This window comes from Balaenoptera musculus, chromosome 15 (genome assembly GCF_009873245.2).
Source record: "Balaenoptera musculus isolate JJ_BM4_2016_0621 chromosome 15, mBalMus1.pri.v3, whole genome shotgun sequence".
Classification (NCBI taxonomy): Eukaryota; Metazoa; Chordata; class Mammalia; order Artiodactyla; family Balaenopteridae; genus Balaenoptera; species Balaenoptera musculus.
Window position 1 is genome coordinate 54413098 of NC_045799.1, and position 25008 is coordinate 54438105.

Here is a 25008-nt window from a genome sequence, read left to right on the forward strand (position 1 = left end):
TTCTCAAAGAATTACACCCTTTTAAAAAATGTGTAGCTCTCTTGGTCTGCATTTTATTTTCCTTCTTTGATAGAGACATGAATTCAGAGAAATAGCTGTCTGCTAATCAGAAACACCACAGAGCAAATGTGATGATAAAACACAGCAGGCACTTGGTGTCAAGGTCGGGGAGATGATCTGGAATGCTGAGGTCAGTGTTGAACTGGAAATTACACACCCCATCTAAAAGGAACAACCACCTCCCAATGCCACCTTATTCTTAGAAAAAGCCAGAGAAGTAGATTTTTAAGTGGGGGAACCTCCTGATACTTAAAAATTGACTCAATCTTTATGCACTTTTCAAACAAAATACATGGTCAGGGTGAATTCAGCCTTTCACACCAGTTGGTAACTTCTTGAATAAGGAGTCTAAGAGATGTTTTCTGTAGCCACAAATACTCTACAAGGTTTGGGAATGTGATTTTGGTTAATTTCCAAAAATAAAATCACATTACCAAATGACAGGTTTACCAAATCCAGTTCATTAGAAATCCATTTGCCAATAGCAATTGGTGGGCTTCCCTTAAATGTAGTGTGTGCAAAGACCACTGTGATGGATTGGGAGAAGAAGCCCATGTGAACCCAGCCACGTGTTGATGAGTTCACATGGGCATACATGTGAGTCTCCTGTGACACTTAACCCATTTGAGAAAGCAAATCTGTGCAATGCATTAAAATGGGAAGCCAACCCAGTGTTTAGGAAATCCTTGGCATCTGTGGTACTTTACATCGAAATTTAAAATATTCAAGGCATTATCCTCTTGAAAAACCATGGTCTCAAACCAGAGAAACCTTACACCCTTTGATCAGGGTCATAGCATTGCACCATCTCAGGGGGCACCATTAACATGGATTTCCTGTGCTCAGGGGTGCCATTCACCTAGACTACCATATATATTGTATCTTCCTGGGGTTGTCCAATCAGCAGGTTTGCTTGGAGCATGGCAATACACTTGTTCACAGAAATGCTCTTGCAATGAATTGGTTATTAATTACCACTTGGTAAAGTGATCATTTGGTAAATTTTCAATAAATTGCTTATTAGGCATTTTGATTTCTAAGGGATTGGTCTGTTTTCATCTCTCTAAAATGTCATTGTTCCTAACATTCTTCACTCAAAACATATTTATTGAGACCCTATTATGTGCCAAGCACTTTGGAAGGTTCTGTGCTCTGAGACCTAATTCCTGCCTTTATGGAACTTACATTCTAGAGGTCGCGTGAGAATTCCTTACCCCATTACTGAGGCTCTTCCGCTTCACTCCTCCACCAGTACCCTGCTCACCCTCCACTTTGTTCCTACAACCACTTACTCAGCACACTTAAACTACATTACTAAGTATGGGCTAGGATGGTGATGGGGAACCCTCCTCCTGAGCTCTTGCACCAGTGATGCCTTTAAGAGTATGCCTGTGATGTGGCTGTAACTAATGTTGGCAACAACCAAGAAGTGGACATTGGAAGGGCAGCTCTCATGATTTCAGTGGGTGGTTATTACAAGTGAATGAGTGACATGTTAGTAAAAGTGGAAAGAACGTTGAACCAAGGCTAAAAATATCCAAATCTGAGATTGTACGTCCCCGCCAATGACACACCAGTCATCTGGGTGTCTTGGCTGCACTTGTCTTCCTCCAGTCTCTTTTTTTTTTTTTTTTTCAAGACTCCTGTTTGGATCAACCACCTGGTGACTTGTCACCGCCATTACCCATATCCATGTCACCCCTGAAGTCAGGGCACCCTGATGTTTTTTTGGTTTTTTTTTTTTCAGTTCTTTTGAATTAATTAATTAATTTATTTTTGGCTGTGTTGGGTCTTCGTTTCTGTGCGAGGGCTTTCTCTAGTTGTGGCAAGCGGGGGCCACTCTTCATCGCGGTGCGCGGGCCTCTCACTGTCGCGGCCTCTCTTGTTGCGGAGCACAGGCTCCAGACGCGCAGGCTCAGTAGTTGTGGCCCACGGGCCCAGCTGCTCAGCGGCATGTGGGATCCTCCCAGACCAGGGCTCGAACCTGTGTCCCCTGCATTAGCAGGCAGACTCTCAACCACCGCGCCACCAGGGAAGCCCCCCTTTTTTTTTTTAATATTTATTTTATTTATTTGGTTGTGCTGGGTCTTGGTTGTGGCAGGCGGGCTCCTTAATTGTGGCATGTGAACTCTTAGTTGCAGCATGCATGTGGGATCTAGTTCCCTGACCAGGGATCAAACCCGGGCCCCCTGCATTGGGAGCGCGGAGTCTTCACCACTGCGCCACCAGGGAAGTCCCTGTCTTCCTCCAATCTTCATATTCCTCATCTTCCAGGTGAGAATAAGAGCTGCTATGTTCCTTCTCAAGTCTCCTCCTCTGAACACTTGATATAATGGGTGAGAAGATACTCTGTAGATGACAAATCATGTAAACGTAAAAGGTTATTGCTTTTGTTGCCATTCCTATTATGAAATCTGGCTTCTAGGAGTAATTTGAATTAGTTAAGAGCGTAGGCTATGGAGCCAGACTGTCTCGGTATGAGTCCTAACTGTAACACTTCCGATCTAGCTGTGTGACCTTGGGCAAGTTACTTACCCTCTCTGATGATCAGTGGTTTCTCCTTGAGATGGGGCTGAATTAGTACCTCTCTCAGTGGATTGCTGTGAAGATACTGAGATAATGTGGGCAAAGTGCACGTGAGAGTCCCTGGCCCATCGTAACTGTGCCATAAATGGCAGCTATTGATGTTGTTGATGTTCTTTTATTATCCAGGGTGTGCGTTGCTTTGTCATTCTTTTCTTCCTCTTTTATCATTCCGGCATTTCCAGGTCTTCAAGTTTGCTGCCCTCTTAGAAGTACTATATTTCTGTGGCTGTCAGGACCTATCTAAAAACTGTGCACGGAAGATCATGTTATGGTGGTGAGGACATTCTCTCTCCCATCATCCCAGATATTGATTAATTTATCCTTCCGCAGATAGCACTTATTATATAAGCTTTTATTACACATTTAATGAACTGTTGTAAAAATGTATTGTCGTTGTAACTTTCCATCATAACTTCCTTCCAGTACAGGATACTGTGTGTCTAGCCCACTGAGAATGAACTTAGAATGCTCCTATGACTTGGATTGGCTTTAAAAACCATGTGTGATTGAGGCTTAACGCCATGTAACAACTCTTCTAGATTCTGGGAGCGAATTCAAGTCTGGTAATGCTATTAAGGAAAGGGAGGCATATGTATTTGAATGTATGGGGTGGTATCTTGAAGGGGACAAGATGGGGATATTTCCACCTTGGTATATGGCAGAAGGGGAGATACAGGAAAGAGAGAGGAGCTGTAGGGTTCCCATCCCAAACTTTTCTTTGTTCTGCTCCATCACTCGCAGAGTAGGTGATTGTGACCTTGTGTGAGTTATCTAATATGTAAGGGTCTTAACACCATCATTTCCTGCTTCACGTGAATCGGAGAGTCTGGAGTGTCCCTTACCTGCAGGGCTTCAGCTTTTCCCTAAACGTAACCAGTCGGCGAAACCTCTACGAAGCCACGAGGAACGCTTGGTACATTTGCAGAGAACTCCTTTTCTGTGCCAAGCATTGGACTGTGTGTTCCCATGAGCAAAACAGGAGTGATCCTCAGCGAGCTGCAAGTCTAGGGGGGAAGAGAAACATGGACCAAACAAACGCACAATGAATGCATGATTGAAATGGAGACAAATACTCTAAAGGAAAAAGAAAAGTTTCTTTGAGAAAAAACAGCAAGTGGATCGGACTGGGCTGGTTAAGAAAATCATTTGTTTATGAACAGGGATGCTTTTTTAATGATTTACTCCCCTCTGAATGAAGAATTTATTAAATATAAAAAGCAAGAGAAACATTATAATGGAAAGCCAGAGTTTTAGGGAAATGATTCTTGAAGGTTCTAAAGGGACGATACCATAGGTGGCACCATGCTTTCAGTGCCTTCTGATGTGAAAATGCTACTTGTTTTCCTTTTTAATACCAATCTATTAATGTAAAAGTATAAGAGGAGATAATCAAAGATATTTTCTCCATTTGGAGAAACCAAGAAATACAAATCTAAGTACCCGTAATGCCTGTTAGAAGTATGTTTGTCACAGTTTAAAGCCACTGAGAGGGAGATTTTATTTACTTTCCCAGCATCCTGGTCTAAGAAGCTGGATTTTAAATGAATGTAGAACATAGTGTTCCTTTGCCCTGGGTATTTAAAAATAGACCAAGAATTTCTCCTAGGGCATCTTTCAGATATACTTTAGCGGACCGATGACGGCTGTTCCCAGGATGGATTTAAATCTGAAAGGAAATGAAAATTTAACAAGGTGAGTTTGTTCGGGTTAAAAGCGCCTACCCCTTTCAGCTCATTCAAGATTATTCCTGGTTGGACAGTTTCCCAAGACAAGCTGGGCTGGTTCCCTAGAAGCTACAATGGTCAGTAAAGCATTCTGGAGTTCAGGTCCCTGTTAACTATTTTTTTCTGGCAAGACTAGAAACGTGAATTTGCCTACCTATTATGTTGGGTAGTTTGACCTGGCATATTTTTACACTAGGATGCTGCTGGGCTTAAGATGAAAGTTTTTTGTTTTTTGTTTTTTTCTTCTCCTTTTGAATGTTTTAGGGACCCAGCAGTTTGCTGCTCTCTGCTGCCCCCTGTTGCTTTTGAAAGGGAACATCTGGCTTTCCACTCAGTGGTTCTTAAAATAACCCTTGCCAAGAGCTTCATGTGAGGTTGAATGTTGGGTTTCTTGTTTCATGTGAGGGTCTGATCTGTGAAACTGACTTTTAAGTGAAAGCTGAGCTGAATGACGAAGAAGGCACCTAGGAACAGCAGGAGTCCCAGAGTTAAAGGACAAGAAGGAAGTGGACGACTGTGAGAGCCCCTCTCCAGCTGGCCCTGTCCAGCTGCTTGCAGCTATGCTTTGCTGCTTTAAGGTCCTGGTCCTTGGCTCCTTATATCTGGGCCCCAGAATTAGGTTCAGCTAAACAAATACCCTCAAGGTTCCACTGTGTTTCAGGTCCTGCGCTAGCTGCCGGGGTTTCCAGGAAGGAGATAGTAGAGCCACATTAATACTTTGAGTTCTGGAGTCAGATAATGGCTTGGAATTTGAGCTTCATCTCTTGCCAGTTGTGACTTGGATAAATTACTTAAACCCGCTAAGCCTTAGTTTCTGTATCTGTAAAATGGGAATTATAGTAGTTGATGCATGGGTTGTTGTGAGAAGCAAGGAGGTCATTGAAATGGCATTATTTATCATTTGTTGTTCACATGCTAATGTCACGGCATTTAAAAAATTTTTGGGGGGAGTATAGTTGATTTAAAATGTTGTGTTACAGAAATCTCTTGCATTCCTATACACTAATGATGAAAAATCTGAAAGAGAAATTAAGGAAACACTCCCATTTACCATTGCAACAAAAAGAATAAAATACCTAGGAATAAACCTACCTAGGGAGACAAAAGACCTGTATGCAGAAAACTATAAGACACTGATGAAAGAAATTAAAGATGATACAAACAGATGGAGAGATATACCATGTTCTTGGATTGGAAGAATCAACATTGTGAAAATGACTATACTACCCAAAGCAATCTACAGATTCAGTGCAATCCCTATCAAACTACCAATGGCATTTTTCACAGAACTAGAACAAAAAATTTCACAATTTGTATGGAAACACAAAAGACCCCGAATAGCCAAAGCAATCTTGAGAAAGAAAAACAGAGCTGGAGGAATCAGGCTCCCTGACTTCAGACTATAGTACAAAGCTACAGTAATCAAGACAGTATGGTACTGGCACAAAAACAGAACTATAGATCAATGGAACAGGATAGAAAGCCCAGAGATAAACCCATGCACATATGGTCACCTTACCTTCGATAAAGGAGGCAAGAATATACAATGGAGAAAAGACAGTCTCTTCAATAAGTGGTGCTGGGAAAACTGGACAGCTACATGTAAAAGAATGAAATTAGAACACTCCCTAACACCATACACAACAATAAACTCAAAATGGATTAAAGACCTAAATGTAAGGCCAGACACTATAAAACTCTTAGAGGAAAACATAGGCAGAACACTCTATGACATAAATCACAGAAAGATCCTTTTTGACCCACCTCCTAGAGAAATGGGAATAAAAACAAAAATAAATGGGACCTAAGGAAACTTTAAAACTTTTGCACAGCAAAGGAAAACATAAACAAGACGAAAAGACAACTCTCAGAATGGGAGAAAATATTTGCAAACAAAGCAACTGACAAAGGATTAATCTCCAAAATATACAAGCAGCTCATGCAGCTCAGTATAAGAAAGACAAACAACCCAATCCAAAAATGGGCAGAAGACCTAAATAGACATTTCTCCAAAGAAGATATACAGATTGCCAACAAACACATGAAAGGATGCTCAACATCACTAATCATTAGAGAAATGCAAATCAAAACTACAATGAGGTATCACCTCACACCAGTCAGAATGGCCATCATCAAAAAATCTAGAAACAATAAATGCTGGAGAGGGTGTGGAGAAAAGGGAACCCTCTTGCACTGTTGGTAGGAATGTAAATTGATACAACCACTATGGAGAACAGTATGGAGGTTCCTTAAAAAACTAAAAATAGAACTACCATACAACCCAGCAATCCCACTACTGGACATATACCCTGAGAAAACCATAATTCAAAAAGAGTCATGTACCACAATGTTCATTGCAGCTCTATTTACAATAGCCAGGACATGGAAGCAACCTAAGTGTCCATCCACAGATGAATGGATAAAGAAGAGGTGGCACATATATACAATGGAATATTCCTCAGCCATAAAAGAAATGAAATTGAGTTATTTGTAGTGAGGTGGATGGACCTAGAGTCTGTCATACAGAGTGAAGTAAGTCAGAAAGAGAAAAACAAATACCGTATGCTAACACATATATATGGAATCTAAAAAAAAAAAAAAAGGTTCTGAAGAACCTAGGGGCAGGACAGGAATAAAGACACAGATGTAGAGATTGGACTTGAGGACACGGGGAGGGGGAAGGGTAAGCTGGGACGAAGTGAGAGAGTGGCATGGACATATATACACTACCAAATGTAAAACAGATAGCTAGTGGGAAGCAGCTACATAGCACAGGGAGATCAGCTCGGTGCTTTGTGTCCACCTAGAGGGGTGGGGTAGGGAGGGTGGGAGGGAGACACAAGATGGAAGAGATATGGGGATATATGTATATGTATAGCTGATTCACTTTGTTATATAGCAGAAACTAACACACCATTGTAAAGGAATTATACCCCAAGAAAGATGTTAAATAAAGTAAAATAAACTAAACTAAACTAAAATAAAACAGAATGTTGTGTTACTTTCTGCTGTACAGCAAAGTGAATCAGTTATACATATATCCATTCTTTTTTAGATTCTTTTCCCATATAGGTCATTACAGAGTTTTGAGAAGAGTTCCCTGTGCTCTACAGTAGGTCCTTATTAGTTATCTATTTTATATATGTGTGTATATGTCCATCCCAAGCTCATGTCAGGGCATTTTTCAGCACTGTCCTTCCATTATCTTTTGAATCCTCACAACATTCCTATGAACTATGTCAGATGATCATCCGTATTTTACAGGTGAGAAAGTAGAAATTTCAAAAGATGAAGGAATATATGCAATGGTAAGCATAATATATACCAAGAGTTTTGTTGTTGTTTTCCTTTGGGCTGCAAACAGCAGAAAAATACAGGAGCTATTATCTCACTTTATGATTCCTGAAGATAAACAGCTTCACAGTTGCTTAAATTAGCAGTGCAGTGATTTCACCAAGAATCCTATGTGCTGAGACTTCCCTGGTGGCACAGTGGCTAAGAATTCACCTGCCAATTCAGGGGACACAGGTTCAAGCCCTGGTCTGGGAAGATCCCACATGCCGCGGAGCAACTAAGCCCGTGCGCCGCAACTACTGAGCCCGTGTGCCACAACTACTGAAACCCGCGTGCCTAGAGCCCATGCTCCACAATAAGAGAAGCCACTGCGGTGAGAAGCGTGTGCACCACAATGAAGAGTAGCTTCTGCTCGCTGCAGCTAGAGAAAGCCCACGCATAGCAATGAAGACCAAATGCTGCCAAAAATAAATAAATAAAATAAATAAATTTATTTTAAAATAAAATGAATCCTATGTGCTTTGTATCTTTTCATTTCCCCATCCTCAGCCTATAGGCTCTCAGGTTCGCCTCCTCATAGTGAAGATGGCTGCCACAGCTCCAGGCTTCATGTCCTCATACAACCACATTCAAATACCACAAAGACACTTCTCACTTTCAGATCATGGGGAAGCCCTCAGCAAACGTCCTCTTAATCTCATTAGCCAGATTTGCATCACATGCCCATGCCTAAACCAATCACTGGCAACGGGGATGGAATGATCCATGCTTGGATTAATCAGAAGTGGCTCTCTGGGAAGGGACCACCTTCTCTGAGCACACAGAGGGTGATCACTCAGATAGTACTGGGTCTGAGCCAGGAAGAAAGAACACTCTGGGGAAAGGCTGCTTAGTTGGCCACCAGAAGGATCTACCCCACTTAGCTGGATCCATCAAGGCTAACTCAAGATCAGGCATTTTGGCCCAAGAGCCCATATCCCATGGATGGTGTATGAAGCGCTTCGCTCAGAGCCTGGCACGTAGCAGTCCCTCTCTGCAGGTCACCCTGTGTTGCTGGAATTCTGTTTACCCAATTGCTGTTCTCAAGAGGGGGAAGCAGACACATAAGAAAGTAATTTTATGATATGCAGAATGTGTTGTACCAGTTGTAGCCACAGACTTTTATATTCATAGGTTCTATCAGGTTTAAGACGCTAGCCCCTAGAGCAGCTATTTAGATTTGATTTTTCTTTCAAACCAGGTGTTGGTTCTGCTTTCTTGACCTCTTTCGTCTAGATCCTTAAACTCCAAAGAATCCCTATCCATCCACCTCTTTTCCTCTGTAACCCCAGTGTCAGCAGAAATGACTCAGTGGAAACCTATGACTTTATTTGGAGGATGGGTCAAGAGGAAATCCCCCAAAGGATCTTGGGGCATTTTCCTTTCGACTTCACTGTTCAAAATGATGTCACATTTTAGAAAATGGTTAGAAGTCCAGTCGAGTACAGTGGTTAAGATGTCATAGCTTTGCCACTTGATACCGTCTGACCTTGAACAAGTTAATTAATCCCCTGGGCCTCAGTTTTTCCATCTGTAAATGGGGCTAATAATAACACCCCCCACGAGGGTGTTCTGAGAAGTGACAGAGATAATATTTAAGTACTTTTGCACGGTGTCCAGAAATTTACCATGTTCAATAACCCTCCCCATTGTTATCATTTCTGAGTCTCTTCACCTTCAAAGGGCAAGGGCCCTTTCTAAAATAAATTGGGGACACAGTGGCAAAGTGAGCTTGTTCTCACCATATTTCCGTGATTATTGGTCTGGATTACTTGGCTGAGGCAAAGGTCAGACACTGAAGGCTGTCGCAGGGGGCCCTGCATGGGGAAACATCAACTTTCTTCTGTATATGCACCTGGGGATTCTACAGAGGGGGAGTCTGAGACACTGAGGGACTAATTCACTCTGACCTTGAACTGTTTATTTGACTTGAGGTGGTTAATGGCCAGATAACCACTCTGAGTTGATATCTCAATTTCTTCTATGTTTCCTGTGAGTCAAAAAAAAAAAAAAGTTGATAGTGATCAGAATCATTTACAGAAGTGGTTTCCTTTTCCCCAGTCAACTTGTCAGAATTCACTCTCTCCTTGGCTTGCTTGCTTCGTTCATTCACCTGTTCAAATCTATTTCAGGCGCAGGGCTAGGGGCTGGGTGAGAATGGCGAATGCTTCATTCATGGAGCTTATTGTCACCCGTCATTCATATTCTTCCCCCACAATCTTCCGATTCAGAACCCCTCCTACTGGGAGACCTGCCCATTTAGTTCATACGAGTTTCTCGGTCAGAAATCTAACTTTCAGGTTCTAACTGGGTTTTAGGATGTGCTTGGTTCATTCCCTCTGACAACCTGAACACAGGCAGCCTGAGCAGTGCACTGAGTGTGTGTGTGTGTGTGTGGGTGTGGGTGTGGGTGTGAGGAGGTGGTAGATACAGTAGGTCTCAAATCCCACCTTCCCCAAGAGGTGGTGCCTTGCCCACGACGTTCACTCTCCCTGAACTTCCATCTCAACCTTTGTAAGGCAGAAGTGCTGATTCTTACCTAATAATAACATGCACATTTATTGGATTTGAATTTTGAGATTGAGTTGTTGGAAGTGAGCCATTATGTGCCATTTGCCATGCTGCGTGTCTTCCAAGTGTTACGGCCCTGTGCAGCCTGCACTCCAGACTCTTCCCACAGGTGCTCTGCTGCCTAGACTTAGTCTACAGAGTGTTTACTCCACTCGGAGGGATGAGTGGTGAACTCCCTTTTCCTGTCCCTTCTGATACTGCTTGCGACAACAGCATCCCAGTTCACTGAGCACTGAAAGTTCTTTGGATTTCTGCTTAAACATGAACGAAGAGTGAGCGAGCATAGAATCTTTGGTCTCTGACGTGGGACCCTCACTTGGCTGAGCGTAAGATACTCGGTGGGGGTGGGCGGGGGTGGGTGGGTCATCTTCATGATACCTGAATATACATCAGGGAGATCATCTCCTGTTTCCCAGTAAGAGATGGTGTTTTGAAGAGCACCATCTTTCCACATTGGACCTAAATATGTGTCTAAATCCATTCCATCTTGCACAAAAGAGACATTCGGCAGATATTTATTAAACTGAATTGAATAATGCTTGAGTCCTCTTCCCTAAAGCACCGTTCAGCTGAATGTAACACAAAAGAGACAGTGGATCATCATTCATTCTGGCTGAGCGACTTTCCTCGTTAAAGTCTTTCTGACGTTCGTGGAAAGACCAGGTAGAATCGCCAGGAGGACACTAATCTGGGAACTGAGTTGCAAAGCTGTAGCAGCAAAACGTGCAAGAGGAGCCCTTCTAGCACCAGGCAGGTACACACTTAGTGGTGATGTGGAGAGAAAAGTACAGATGTCCAAAGTGCCCCTAAAGGAAAGAGGCAAATTTGACAGAAATCCAATTTCTGTCACCAAATTTAGATTATGAGATGAAAGGCTAGATTTATGAGGATAGATTGACTCTCCCTGGGTATTATGACTTTGGAACTGCTGCCAGGTGAAAAGTGGCACATTTTTAGGGGAATTTAGGTCCAAGGAAAAGGCTTTTCCTTAGGCAGGAATTAAAACATCCACTGATCTGTATTTTTGTGCATACAGACACACATGCACAGGCAAGCTTTTAATTAACTGAAAAGTTGTGACTTAATAGCCATGTTTGTATAGATAGTAAAAATATGACAAAAGGAGTTCAAAAATCAGCTGTGATTCCAACATCCACAGATAACAATTGCTAACATTTTTTAGCCTTTTTTCTTTACACGTCCATACATATTTGCAAATTTGGGATCACCGTTAAGTTGCTTTGTTTTTACTTAAGATAGCATGACACTGCTGTGTGTAAAACTGATGACTAATAAGAACCTGCTGTATAAAAAAATAAATAAAATTCAAAAATTCAAAAGATAGCATGAGCATTTCTTCATGCCCTTAAATGTCCTTCTAAGATGTAGTATTTTAAATGCTTCATAGTGTTCCATTGTATGGATGGAGAGTAATCAACTAAAGCCCCTTGTTGGCTATTTAGGTTGTTCCCCATATAACAGCGTGTGTGTGTGTCTGTGTTTAACTTTTGCTCCACCCCAAGCCTATCTTCACAATTTCTGGACCAACCACAACAAACCTTTACCCTGGTGAATTTCAGAGAGACGGGGTTCACCTTCTTCTGAATTCAACCTTACCATCTGTAACAAGGGTCATGGAACCTAATCCTTCAATTTATTCTATCAGAAAATGTATCTCCTAGTTAATGGTTTTTGTTTATGTTTTTTTCATTTTCATCCTGGTTGCATCAGATGGAGTATATCTTTTTTTCTTAGGAACGTTTCTGAAACTACCAAGCAATATGGAACATGTGATCAATGAGGATATTTTTCACAGATGCCTTTTTGTCACACAAATGGGATTAGCCAGAGACCTGTGATTCATCTTGTACTCTGATGTGGTTTCGTAATCTTCATTTATCTATTATTAGGAGAAATTCTCTAGATGAGTCTTTCCAATGATATATAAACATACAAATTAATCACTCACATTCCTATCCACCATCCAACCATCCATACATCTATCTATCCGAATATCCATCCATCCAGTACTTATTGAGTACCAACTCTGTGTTGGGCCATGAGTTACACACTGGGACAAAGAAATGAACTAGGTTGCATCCTTTTGCTGACGGCACTCACATTTTAATGCTGGGTTCTTTATGCTGAGGGTCAAGGCATTTTGGGGGATCCATGAACCTTCTGAAATTATTTGTGAACTATATTATGTTATATGTAAAACCTTTATGATTGTAGATTCCTGAAAATGGGGTCTGATTCTTCAGATACTTAAAAGGCTCCATGATCCTAAAAAGACATTGATATTTAGGACTAATTATTGGAAGAGACCACCAGGTGATCAGTTGTAACATGGTGTGAGAATTGCTAAAGTTGAGGCATGGATTCTATGCTATAGGAGAACAGAGCTGGTAGGTCCTAATTCACTTCAGTAGCCGGATATTAAGGGGAGCTCTTTGGGGTGGTCAGGCTGAGTCCTGAAAGATGATTAGAATGTGGATAGATGAACATATGCGTTTGTTCTCGGCAGAGGGAGGGACACATGCAAAGGCCCAGAGGCTTAAGAGATTTGGATATGATCAGGAAACATTTAGTCAGTTAGATGACTAGCACCTAAATGGAGGGTCTATGGAGGAAGGGAAGGAACTGAGGGTGTAGGAATTGGTAGAGACCAGATGCTGAAAGGCATTGTAAATTCTAGACGGAAATCTGCTGGAGACCTTGAAAAACTTACAGATTTTAAGCAGAGTGACTCCATGTATTTGTCTTTTGAATGCAGGTATTTCTGGGAGGGACTCTAGCCTCAATCAGCTCATGATTAAATGAATGGTCCCCTGAGGGCTGGGTCAGGTGCGTGTTCTTGGGGAATGTGGATGTTGGAACGGGCAAGCTAAAGGTAGGTGACAACCTTGCCAACTTCAAACTTGGCAGTTTACAGAAATGGCAAAGAGCCATCATGTTGAGTCCTTCCTAAGGCACCATCCACTTTCCATAAATCAGCTCATTTAATCCTCTTAAGAATTTACAAAGGCATAGATTGTGAATTAGCTTCCTATTACTGCTGTAACAAATTACCACCATAGTGGCTTGAAAGAATACAATGTATTTTATTACAGTTCTGGGGGTCTTAAGTCCTAAGTGGGTCTCCCTAGGCTAAAATCAAGTGGTGGGCGGGGCCACACCCCTTCTGGAGGCTTTGGCTCTGGTCCATTTCGTTGCCTTTTCCAGATCATAGAGGCTACCTATGTTCCTAGGGTTCAGGGTCCTTTCAAAGCCAGCAATGGTGTCTTGAGTTCTTCTTACATCATATCTCTCTGATGCTGACTCCTCTGCCTCCCTCTCCCACATTTAAGGACCCTTGTGACTGCACTGGGTAATCCAGGATAATCTCCCTATCTTAAGGTCAGCTGATTAATAACCTTAATCCCATCTATTACCTTGATTCTCCATTTTCCTGATAAGGCAACATAGTCACAGACTTGGGGGATTAGGACAGGGTCATCTTTAGGAGGCCATTATTCTGTAGACCATACATTATCTCTACTCTTCTGATTGCAGAGACAACCTTGTAGGTTAAAGTCACACTGCTATGGAGGGTCAGAACAGAGATTTGAGCCCTGATATCTTTGGCTCCGAAGTTAGCCAGTGATAAAACGTAAACCTTGAACAAAAGTTAATGATCAAAGATGTTTAGGTCTCCTCCTCCTTTTAGGTAATTTATGTTCTGCAGAGGGTTTTTAATTTGCTTTTTAAATTAGTCGGCCTCCAAATTACTCACCCCCCATGTTGCCGTTGAAAAGGCCTAATACGTACCTGGGAAGCCTACTGTGAAATGGATCTTTGGTTTTGACCTAAGCTTTGTCCCAGTGACATAGCTAACTTTGTAGGGGGGCAGACTGTCCCTAAATGTGCTTGCCATGGATGAGAAAAACCAGACATGTCCCTTTGGTAGCATCTTTACTTTTTATCATTCCCTGAGTCACCATCCAAAGGAAGAGAGGCCGTTAGGGATGTGATTTTGAGAAGAGGTCCATCATCCATTCAGTTTCTTTTAACCCCAGATGGTATTTCCCAGTAACAAGGAAACACTTAGGCAAAGAGGGAACAGTTTCTATGTAAAACCTAAAACTCTTGGACTCACAGAGAAAGGCAGAATTTATCAGACTAAAAAGTCACCAAGGGAGAAACTGACATGCAGATGCTAGAATACCAACCGTAGCAAACATTCCATTGGAAGCTTGAAAGGAGTTATTTTAGGACAAATAAAAGAAAGGGCTACTTTTGAAGTAGGTAGGTCGTAGCTAAGAGCTCTGGAGTTAAGCTACTTCTAGTTTCGACTCCAGGCTCTGCTGCTCTAACAGTTTAAGATCATGAACACAGTGTATTACCCTCTCCACATCTCAGTTTCCCCATCTGCAAATTGGAAATAATGATGGTAGCAATCTCACAGTGTTGTTGTGAGCAAAACACCCAACAGACCATTTGGCACCTGGTAAAAGCCTGCCCATATATCTATCTATCCATCCATCTGTCCATCCATCCACCCTTCCTTCCATCTTTCCATCCAACCTTCCTTCCATCCTTCTATCCATCTATATTAGATCATTATCCTCATTATTATTGGAGGTTAATTACAGAAATTAGATTTAATGAGATTTAATGATTGAGGTCTGTCTGTCCATCCTTCCTTCCTTCCTTCCTTCCTTCCATCCATCTATATTAGATATCATTATCCTCATTATTATTGCAGGTTAGTGACAGAAATCAGGTTTAATGAGGTTTAATGATGTCTGTCTGTCCATCCATCCATCCATCCATCCATCCATCCATCCATCCATCTACCCTTCTGTCCATCCATCCATATTGGATATCATTATCCTTATCACTATGGAGGTTAGTAACAGAAATCAGATTTAATTAGGTTTAAATAAACTCGAGTAGATTTGGATTCCTTTCAAAGTGAAACATTTAAAATAATTTTTTAAAGTGAATATACAAACAAGTGAAATCAAAATGGTAAATCCTTCATAGATTTCTAAGTGAAGTAGGGGGTGTTTAGAACACCTCCGCTGTTTCTGAGAGTGATGTCAAGAAACTTAGCCAACTCACTCTTCCCACAGACTGTCCATGCACTTTATATGGAGCAGTTTGGACCCTTGCTGTTTAGACAACTGCCAGAGTGTTTTCACCCTTTTTTGTCTTGCTTCCTGGGTTCTTCCACACCAGGGAGAAGGGCTGGCAGAATTGGAAGTGAGTGGAAGCGCTTCTGTCTGCCATTCATTTCGGGAGGCAGACACCTCTAACGAGCTTGTACCTGATAAAGTCTCTGCCTTTGCAAGGGGCTTGGTAACCAGCCAGTGCCTTACTTTACCTCTGATTAGTCCTGCTCTGAGCTTTTCTTCTGAAACTGAAAGGAAAAAGTAGAAAAAGAAAGGTGAGATATCAAAGCAAGTCCAAAACTGAGTGAGGCAGAGGGGTAGGCTAATGACCTGAGTTTGGAATTGTTCTGGAGACTATCTGGTTTTCATGGTGATGCACGTGAAAGCGTGTCCACAATTAGAGAGTTGGCTTGTCTCCTGACAGCGCCCTCCACCCGGCTCCAAGCAAAGTTTGGTCTCCAGTTCCTTGCCTTTGAGCTTGGGTCCCAGATCCCAGTCACCCACCCCCTAGTGGGAAAGGGTTTTCGAAGAAGCCTGGCCTGCCCCAGAGCTGGTGCTTTTAGGGTGTAAGACCTTGGAGGATATGGAAACACCATCAAATGTCATTTGCCTTTGCCTCCATGTTGTCATAGAAACAGAACATGGCTTGCTCATGGTAAACGACCTTGTCATTGCTTTTGTATATGCTCTTACTTATTGTGCTGAAGTTATTTATAACCTGATGGAAGGGAGTCCCAGGAAAGGGCCACTGTTCTGCTTAATTGTTCCATGGGGGAAGGAGAAAAATTTTGCCCCAAAGAAAAGAGGAGACAAGGAAAGAAAAACAAAATGAAACAAACAAAAACACATGGATAGAGCCTTCTGAAAATCACCTCCCAAATGCATTTTTGCCTTGTTTAGGACCATGTGTACTCTGCTTTATTTGTTCTCAAAATTTATTTTGGGTGTTTTATGTAGTCATTATAATATTTTCTTAAAATCTCTTTAGGACTGTTAATTCCCTTCATATCCTCTGCAGAACTTTCCCTATAGTTGGTTAATATTTCATCTAAGACTGTAGAGAACAAATGTATGGACACCAAGGGGGGAAAGAGGCGGGGGGTGGGGCTGGTGGTGTGATGAATTGGGCGATTGGGATTGACATGTATACACTGATGTGGATAAAATTGATGACTAATAAGAACCTGCTGTATTAAAAAAAATAAAATTTAAAAATTAAAAAAATAATAAAAATAAATAAAAATTACCAACTACCATAAAACCCTAAGAAGAATGATTATATTAAAAAAAATATTTCATCTGAGACTTTGGAATTCTAGACTGAAGCTGTTTTGTAAATTCTCTACCCCTCTGATGGCCTTTGAGGAAATTCTGGATCCTTGGTTTGGAAGCTTTTGGATTCCATAAACCAACATAACCTTTTCCTAGGATTTGATGCAGTGTCATCAACTTTATTTATTTATTTATTTATTTATTTATTTAAAATTTAATTAATTTATTTATTTTTGGCTGTGTTGGGTTTCTGTTGCTGTGTGCGGGCTCTCACTAGTTGCGACGAGCGGGGGCTGCTCTTCGTTGCGGTGCGTGGTCTTCTCATTGCAGTGGCTTCTCTTGTTGAGGAACACGGGTGCTAGGCGCGCAGGCTTTGGTAGTTGTGGTTCGCAGGCTCAGTAGTTGTGGCTCGGGGGCTCTAGAGCACAGGCTCAGTAGTTGTGGCGCACGGGCTTTGTTGCTCTGCGCATGTGGGATCTTCCCGGACCAGGGCTCGAACCCGTGTCCCCTGCATTGGCAGGCGGATTCTTAAACACTGCACCACCAGGGAAGTCCCATCATTAACCTTATAATTTACCAAATAAGGATGTTTCAAACCCCAACCATTGGCTGTCTGTTTACCATCACCGTCACTTTATAAAATAGAGGATGTTATATGAGCTATAAAAAAAATACTATAACAGATAATATATTTGATCATCTACTGTGTGTCAGATACATTAACCTTACTCCTCCAGCATGGGCAGTGGACCAGCTGCCTTAGCCTCACCTGGAGAAGAGTTAGGAACACAGAGTCTCAGACCCCTCCCCAGACCTACTGAACCAGCACTTACAGTTCAGTGAGGCCTCCAGGTGATGTGAATGGCCATTAAAGTTTTAGAAGCCTTCCCCTAGAGAAATGTGACTGCAACTGTGGGACTCCGTTAGAGGTACAAATTCTTGGGTCCTACTCAGACCTATCAGATCAGAATCTCTGGGGATCTCTGTGTTTTAACAGGCTCTCTAGATGACTCTTACCAACACTAAAGGATGACAAGCTCTGGCTCAAAGAGAGAGCTTTCATTATCTTCATTTGGCAGGTGAGAAAAATGAGCCAATGGGAGGACAAGTCACTTCTCTCAAGTACTTAGTAAGTGACCAGGTGAGGGTTTGAACCTAGGACATGTGGGTCTGGAGTCCATAGCCCTAACCATTATGCTCTACTGCCACCATCCCTTTGAGCTCTGTTCTCCACTGCACTTAGCAGTCTCCAAAGTTCTTATTTATTTATTTTCTATCTCCCCGTCCAACACATTGGAATGTAAACTCCTTGGAAGATCGCCAGCTTGTTCACTGTTGTATTGCCATTTGATATCACTAGAACCTTTAGCAAACACCAGCCTCCCCTGGCGGGCTGGTAAAGCTCAGGTGGCTGGGCTCCACCCCGGGGCGTCTGATTCGGCAGGTCTGGGCAGGACCTGAGACTCTGTATTTCTGACAGGCTCCCAGGTCGTGCTGCTCCTGCTGCTGGTCTGTAGACCTTACTGGGATTAGAGAGAGTTTATGCCATTTTTCAAAGGCAAAAGAAGTGTGTCTGTGTGGGGCGGGGAGAGGTTGGCCACCATTTACTTTGTGCCCTTGCTGCCCTTGGTCGTTGCCTGGCATTCTACACACTTTGCAAACTTCGCCTCATTAATCTTCCCCGCCCCAGGAGGGCCTGTGTGACGGACACTGGTGCCTTTATTTCACAGATGGAGAGGCAACGGTGCTGAGGGAATGTGACAGGCCCAAGGTCACATGGTGAGTCCCCTGAATGAACCGAGAATAGAAACGCCGCCGCCTGCCGCAAAGCCCGGCTCCCCTTACCCCCGTGAACCCGTGAGCCCCCAAGCCTGCAAAGCCTCCGCATGTCCCCTACATCAATGCCCACTTGCACTGCCTCCCAAATTAGCTTTGTCTCTTTAACCCCACCCTCAGGAGACGCAGGTTCAACGTTAGCATGCAGCACCTTTTGAGTTCCTTGAAACTTGGATTCTGGAATGATTCAAAGTCAAGAGCAGTTAATTATAGAAACATCCGTCCAACGGAAGAGCTGCTTGAGTCTTGTGTCTTTGCTACCAGAGGCTGTCCGGGTCCTCTCTATTCTCTTTCTCTGCACACCTTCAAGAGTTCATGCATTTGTCCCCACTGACAAGTTGATCATTGACACACTTACTACAGATACAGATGCTCATACATCAACTCCGTCTTAGAGACCAGAATCTGTGGGGGTGGAGTCCAAGCCCCCATTTCACTAACAAGCTCCTCAGGTGATTCTGATGCAAACGTTTCCTGGAAAATTCCTAAGTAGAGGAGGTGGACGAGCTTTCAGGAGTACTAGTAGCTCTCTTCCCAGATACGTGGTAAACAATCAGGAGGGATGGGGCTTGGGGTAGAGGGAGGGCTTGGACTGCATTCTCTAAGCCACATTCTGTGGTTCTTGTAGGACACGATTTAAATCAACAGAGGATGGATTGCGTAGGCGGGTTCCTGGTTCTTCATTAGGCAGAGAATGTTTCTCCATCTGGTTGAGAGTCTGTTGCATTGTATGACTCTAGTGGGCGATGTATTTCGGAATTTACATAAAAGAAAATTTGGTTTAACACATTTTACTTTTCTCATTAGCCAGCACTCATCTGGAAGAATGGAAAAGTCCATTTGGTTGAGTCAAAATGGAAACTGGCTGTTGTAAATGTTAATATGGTCCACCATTTTTTTTTTTTTTTTGGTGTTTTTGAGTTAAACCATAGTGTTGGTCTGCTTTTTGGCTTGATGTTCATTGGAATATGGGCTATGGGAACCCAAGCTACAGTAAAATTGGCATCTGGTTTGGTGCTGTAGCCTATGTAGACATGGAAGGGTTAGTTCTGACTGCCTTCATGGTCATTCTAAGTATTTAATCAACTTGAATATATGATTCCATTCATATGAAATATCCAGAATAGGTAAATCCATAGAGGAAGAATGCATATTAGTGGTTGTCAGGGTCTGGGAGAGGGGGAAAATGGGGAGCAACTGCCTAAAGAGTTTGTCGTTTCCTTTTGGGGTGCTGGCAATGTTTTAGAACTAGATAGAGGTGGTGGTTGTTCAGTGTTGTGAATGTACTGAATCTCACTGGATTGTTAACTTCAATATAGTTAATTTTATGTTTTGTGACTTTCACCTCAATAAAAAATGGTAATAATAAAGCCATACAACAAATAAGAGCAAAACAAGCTCTAACCCCATGTGGCACATCCTTACCTTTTCTCAAAGAGTTCACCCTAATTTAAGGGACCATTAATAACAAATCTTCTCTTTTGCTTCCATATAAAAGGAGTTCTTTTCCCTTTGCCTCATTTATCCTCATATTCAATAATAAAACGGGTATGATTCATCATCTGTACAGGCAGGTGGTGTAACTTATCATCGCTTAGGATTCAGGAGTCATCTTTAGGTAGGAAAGGACGTGTGGAAGACTTGGGAGGGCTGGGGAGGACATATTATTCTTTTATTAAAAAAAAAACAGACTTCAATGTGAGGGATCCTCTAAGATAGTCAACTTCAGGTTAATCAAAATGGGAAGCAGGTGTTATCGTTTCACGCTATTCTAATATGATACTTTGGTCAATCTAGGCTCCCTCCACCCCCTCCCCCTCAACCCCTCTTACACACACCTTGCAGTAAATATACTTTGATTGACAGTGTATTTGAAGTTCAAAGTAATCAGTTCGGATTCATTTTATTCTTATATAATAATGGATATTTACTGAGTCCCTACTACAGATCCCAGACTTTACATGCGTTATCTACTTTGTGTTTCTGCAACACCATGATGCAGGGACTATTATTATCTCAGTTTTTAAATGAAGAGACAAGACTCAGTGATCTGAATGAATTTGCCCAAGTTAACAAAGCCAGCAAAAATAGCAGGGCTGCAGTTAGAGCCCTGGGTGATCTGAACCCCAAAGCCATTACTCTTAACATTTCAGTCTTCTTTGGAGGTCTCTGACGAAGAGTTCTTGAGGGATAGCTATGTGGCCAGACTTCCCTGCAGGCACACAGTGGGTTTTCTGCTTAAAATGATCAACCTTGTATTTTAAGGTGTGGATTCCTCCTAAAGGGTTTTAGGGTCAGACAGCTCGGTTCAGCCCCAATTCTACCACTTACCAACAGTTTGGCCAAGCTCTACAAAACTATCTTTGCCCATTTTTTTCCTCTGTAAAATGGGCATAATAATGACTTCCTAGCCAGGCTCTTACAAGAATTCAGAGGTGATTTCTCTGAGAATACCTGAGACTGCTCAGTCCCCAGGGCTCACCCTTCTCAGGCCTTCAATCAGTGGCCGCCGTCGGGTCTCGAATCCTCTTTCTCCGCAGAATAATGGTCTGTAGACAATTGCAGAAATTAGGGAGCAGTTGCCTGAATACAATATCCTCATCATGAGCCAAGAAGTTCTTAACATCCACATATGAATTTAGTTTTTGTCACAAAGCAGCTATGAAACGGCTTTCTTTTGGTGTAACTATTTTTTTTTTAAAGCCTCTGCTTTTCAAAACATCATTTTTACAGTCCCAAAACTGACTCTCCCCGAATCCTGCACACGGTCCATACCCTCCCTTGGCCCCGTCTGCCTGGGCAGTGGGACCTGCAGGACCAGGGTGGCCATTCCTGGGAGGTGATTGTTCTGCCAGGGTTAAGTGCCTGGAATAGCCTGGCCTCTGGGAGGCCCAGCATATGAGGTGATTGCTTCGCCTTGAGCACATTCTTTGAGAGATCCACATTTCTAATAATTAAGAGCCAGGATGCTGTGGCTGTTGAACTGGCCGCCTGTTGTTTTCTACGAGTGTGGCGGAATGGCCTGATTTCACTTCCTCATAATTAAAGTATTCCGAATAGCAGTGTGAGTTTTGACCTGAGAGAAGTTCTTAGGATAATCTGCCTTTTTCCAGCAAAATGATACACCCAGAAATGCATTTAGTTAAAACCTCTGGTGAGAAAGGTTTTTCTCTCTCCTTCCTTTTTCCCTCCCTCCCTCTTGCCTTCCTCTCTCCCTCTTTCTCTCTTAGAAATGTGCTGAGACCTCATTAGGCCTATAGTAAGGGTTCATTCATTATTTTGAGACGTGAACTATAACACTGTATAAAAACTGCATTAAGGGATCAGACTGAAGTTGGTGCCTCAGTGTCTGCCCCTCTAAATCTTAGAAGGGCTCAGTGTGAAAGAATACAAATCATCAAATTGTAGGTGAACTGTTGAGGGTGTCTTTTTCTGCATAAGAAAAGTTTCCTTTCAGGCAGGTAGATCTGGATGAAAAGCTTAAGTATAATTTTCTCTGTAGACATTAGGGATCCTTGATGGTCCTCTCTCTCAGTCTCAATCTCTCTCTGTCTCTCTCACTTTAATGTGAATCATTGACCTCAGATATGGCTGTCCTCTTCTAAATTTTATAGGAAGGTTATTGAATCATTTTTTCCCTGATTTCCAAGTTTCCTACCGTAGCCGTGACTCAGTGAATCACAGCTGTCAAGCTGTATCTCATGATTTTCATCGTAGAGAGGATTCCAGTTCCTAGACCAGGTCAGTCCTTTCCAAGCCTTGTGCCCTGAGCTGTAGGACTGAGTTGGGTCTGGGAGTGACTCGTGGTCATTTGTCCTTTTAAAAGGAAGTAACAGGGCTTCCCTGGTGGCACAGTGGTTGAGAATCTGCCTGCCAATCCAGGGGACACGGGTTCGAGCCCTGGTCTGGGAGGATCCCACATGCCACGGAGCAACTAGGCCCGTGAGCCACAATTACTGAGCCTGCGCATCTGGAGCCTGTGCTCCGCAACAGGAGAGGCCGCGATAGTGAGAGGCCCGCGCACCGCGATGAAGAGTGGCCCCAGCTTGCCGCAGCTAGAGAAAGCCCTTGCACAGAAACGAAGACCCAACTCAGCCAAAAATAAATAAATAAATAATAAAAATAAAGGAATTCCTTTTAAAAAAAAAAAAAAAAAAGGAAGTAACAGTAGGTCTTTCTCTGCAAGCCTCTTAGTGTGTTCAGGGCCATGTGGACCCTGGTTCTTAATTCAGTCTTTTAGTAACTGTCGTTATGCGCATTCAGGGTGTGCTAGCCTCTGTTGGGCAATGAAGGGGATTGAAAGTAGGGGGTGAAGTTGATTGGTTGCTGGTTTAGTAGGTAAGTGAGATTGTTGTCCTCAGCAGGCAGAAAAACGGGTCACAAATGTGAGAACAAGCACCGTTTGCTCCGTGGGCAGCAGAATTGGCCAGTTCAACCTGAATCAAACAGCCTGAGCGTGAAGAGGAGACTTGAGGGCTGAACCCTGTGGGTTTAATTTCATTTCTAGCAGTTACCCATGTTGTGACCTTGAGCAAGTTACTCCCATTCTCTGGGCCTTGGTTTCCTCTTCTGGCTGAAGATGGGGCGGTTCTCCCTCACCCTCTTTGCCCTCAGCGTGATGCCGAAAGCTTGGCCTCTGTGCAACGGTGCTGAATCGAATCTCAGAGACAGAGTTTTGGGTGAAGTAGAAAAGAATAGCTTTATTGCTTTGCCAGGCAGAGGGGGCCACAGCGGGCTCCTGCCCTAGAAAAATATGTGTCCCAACCTAGGGGAGTTTGGTGAGGAGTTTTATGGCAATGGTTCAAGGGTGGGGTTGCTGATAAGATTAGGGTGTGTGCAGGGCCTGCATTCCTCAAACCTGGTCTCAGATAATCTTCCTGATGAGCTTCTCTGGTTCCTTTAGTGTAGCCTCAGGTGGTCTTTCTGTGGCATGAAGAATGCTGACATCTTAAAGAGCTTTGTTATGTGTGTCCCTTGAGGGGGACCCAGTCCCCCCCACCCCCGCAAGGCTGCACTATTGTTTCCTGGCTGCTCCTCCCTTGTCTTTGCATTCCTTCCCTTCCCGAATTAGCAACTGTTCGAGAATCTGCCCTTTGGAACTCAGGGAAGGTCAGGGAGGCTGGAGGCAAGAAATGGGGGACAGAAAGGCTTCCGTGCCCAGGAGCCCCACAGGGTCCTGCTCGGTTTCAAACACATGTCCTCTGCCATCTCTTCCTACCTCTTTCCCTTCACCCTCCAGAATTTCAATACCCTGGTACTCAGCCTATTCACATCTTCCAGCTTGGGACCCCTAACTATGCCTTGACTCCTGACATTTACAATTTCTACCTTCACAGACCTTCTTTTTTTTTTTTTTTTAAATTATTTATTTATTTATTTATGGCTGTGTTGGGTCTTCGTTTCTGTGCGAGGGCTTTCTCTAGTTGCGGCAAGTGGGGCCACTCTTGATCGCAGTGTGTGGGCCTCTCACTATCGCGGCCTCTCTTGTTGCGGAGCACAGGCTCCAGACGCGCAGGCTCAGTAGTTGTGGCTCACGGGCCTAGTTGCTCCGCGGCATGTGGGATCCTCCCAGACCAGGGCTTGAACCCGTGTCCCCTGCATTGGCAGGCAGATTCGCAACCACTGCGCCACCAGGGAAGCCCCACAGACCTTCTAATTAGGGAAACAGTAGGTCTTATTTTCCCAGCATTTGATACACAGCTGTATTATCTTTTTCCCTTTTGAGGTCTCAGTCACTCCATTTAAAACCTACTCCTTTGGTCTAAGGACTGTAACTTATGGATGCTTCTTCTATTACAACATTCAGAGGGACCCTTGGAACTTCATGCATAAATATCTGCTTTCGAGAGCTAAGTGACACCATCTTGGAAATAAGGTCATACCAAACTAGATTTTTTTAAACAGCTTTATAGAGATATAATTTACATAACATAAAATTTACCAATTTTAATTTTAAAATTCAATTATCTTTAGAAAATTTACAGTCTAATTTTAGAACATTTCCATCTCCCTGAAAAAAATCCTTCCCCCATGCCCATTTGTGGTCAGTCTGTTTTTCCACCCTCAGCCCCAGGCAACCACTAATCTATTGGCTTGGCCAAAAAGTTCGTTCAAGTTTTTCCATAACATCTTAGAACTTTCTGGCCAACTCAGGATATTGTTCGTAGCAGCACTAGTCACAATAACCAAAAAGTATAAACAATCCAAATGTCCATCAGCTGGTGAACAGATAAACAAAACTCACCATACCCACACAATAGGATACAATTCAGCAAAAACAAACTACAAAGAGATAAACAGACAAACAAACAAAAACCCAGAATACTAATACAAGCTACTACATGGATGGATCTCAAAAAACATGCACACATTTTGCTAAGTGAAAGAAGTCAGATACAAAAGACCGTATATTGTACAGTAGAAAATACACCTCGACTTTCTGTTTTAGGAGCCTAAACTACTCACTTTTC

General features: G+C 42.8%; 1 protein-coding gene across 14 annotated transcripts in view; it reads left to right on the top strand.

The window, feature by feature from the left end:
- The window catches only part of RBFOX1 (RNA binding fox-1 homolog 1), a 1497346-nt gene that overhangs the window by 55479 nt on the left and 1416859 nt on the right, over positions 1-25008 (top strand). The gene's annotated exons all lie outside the window — the stretch shown is intronic.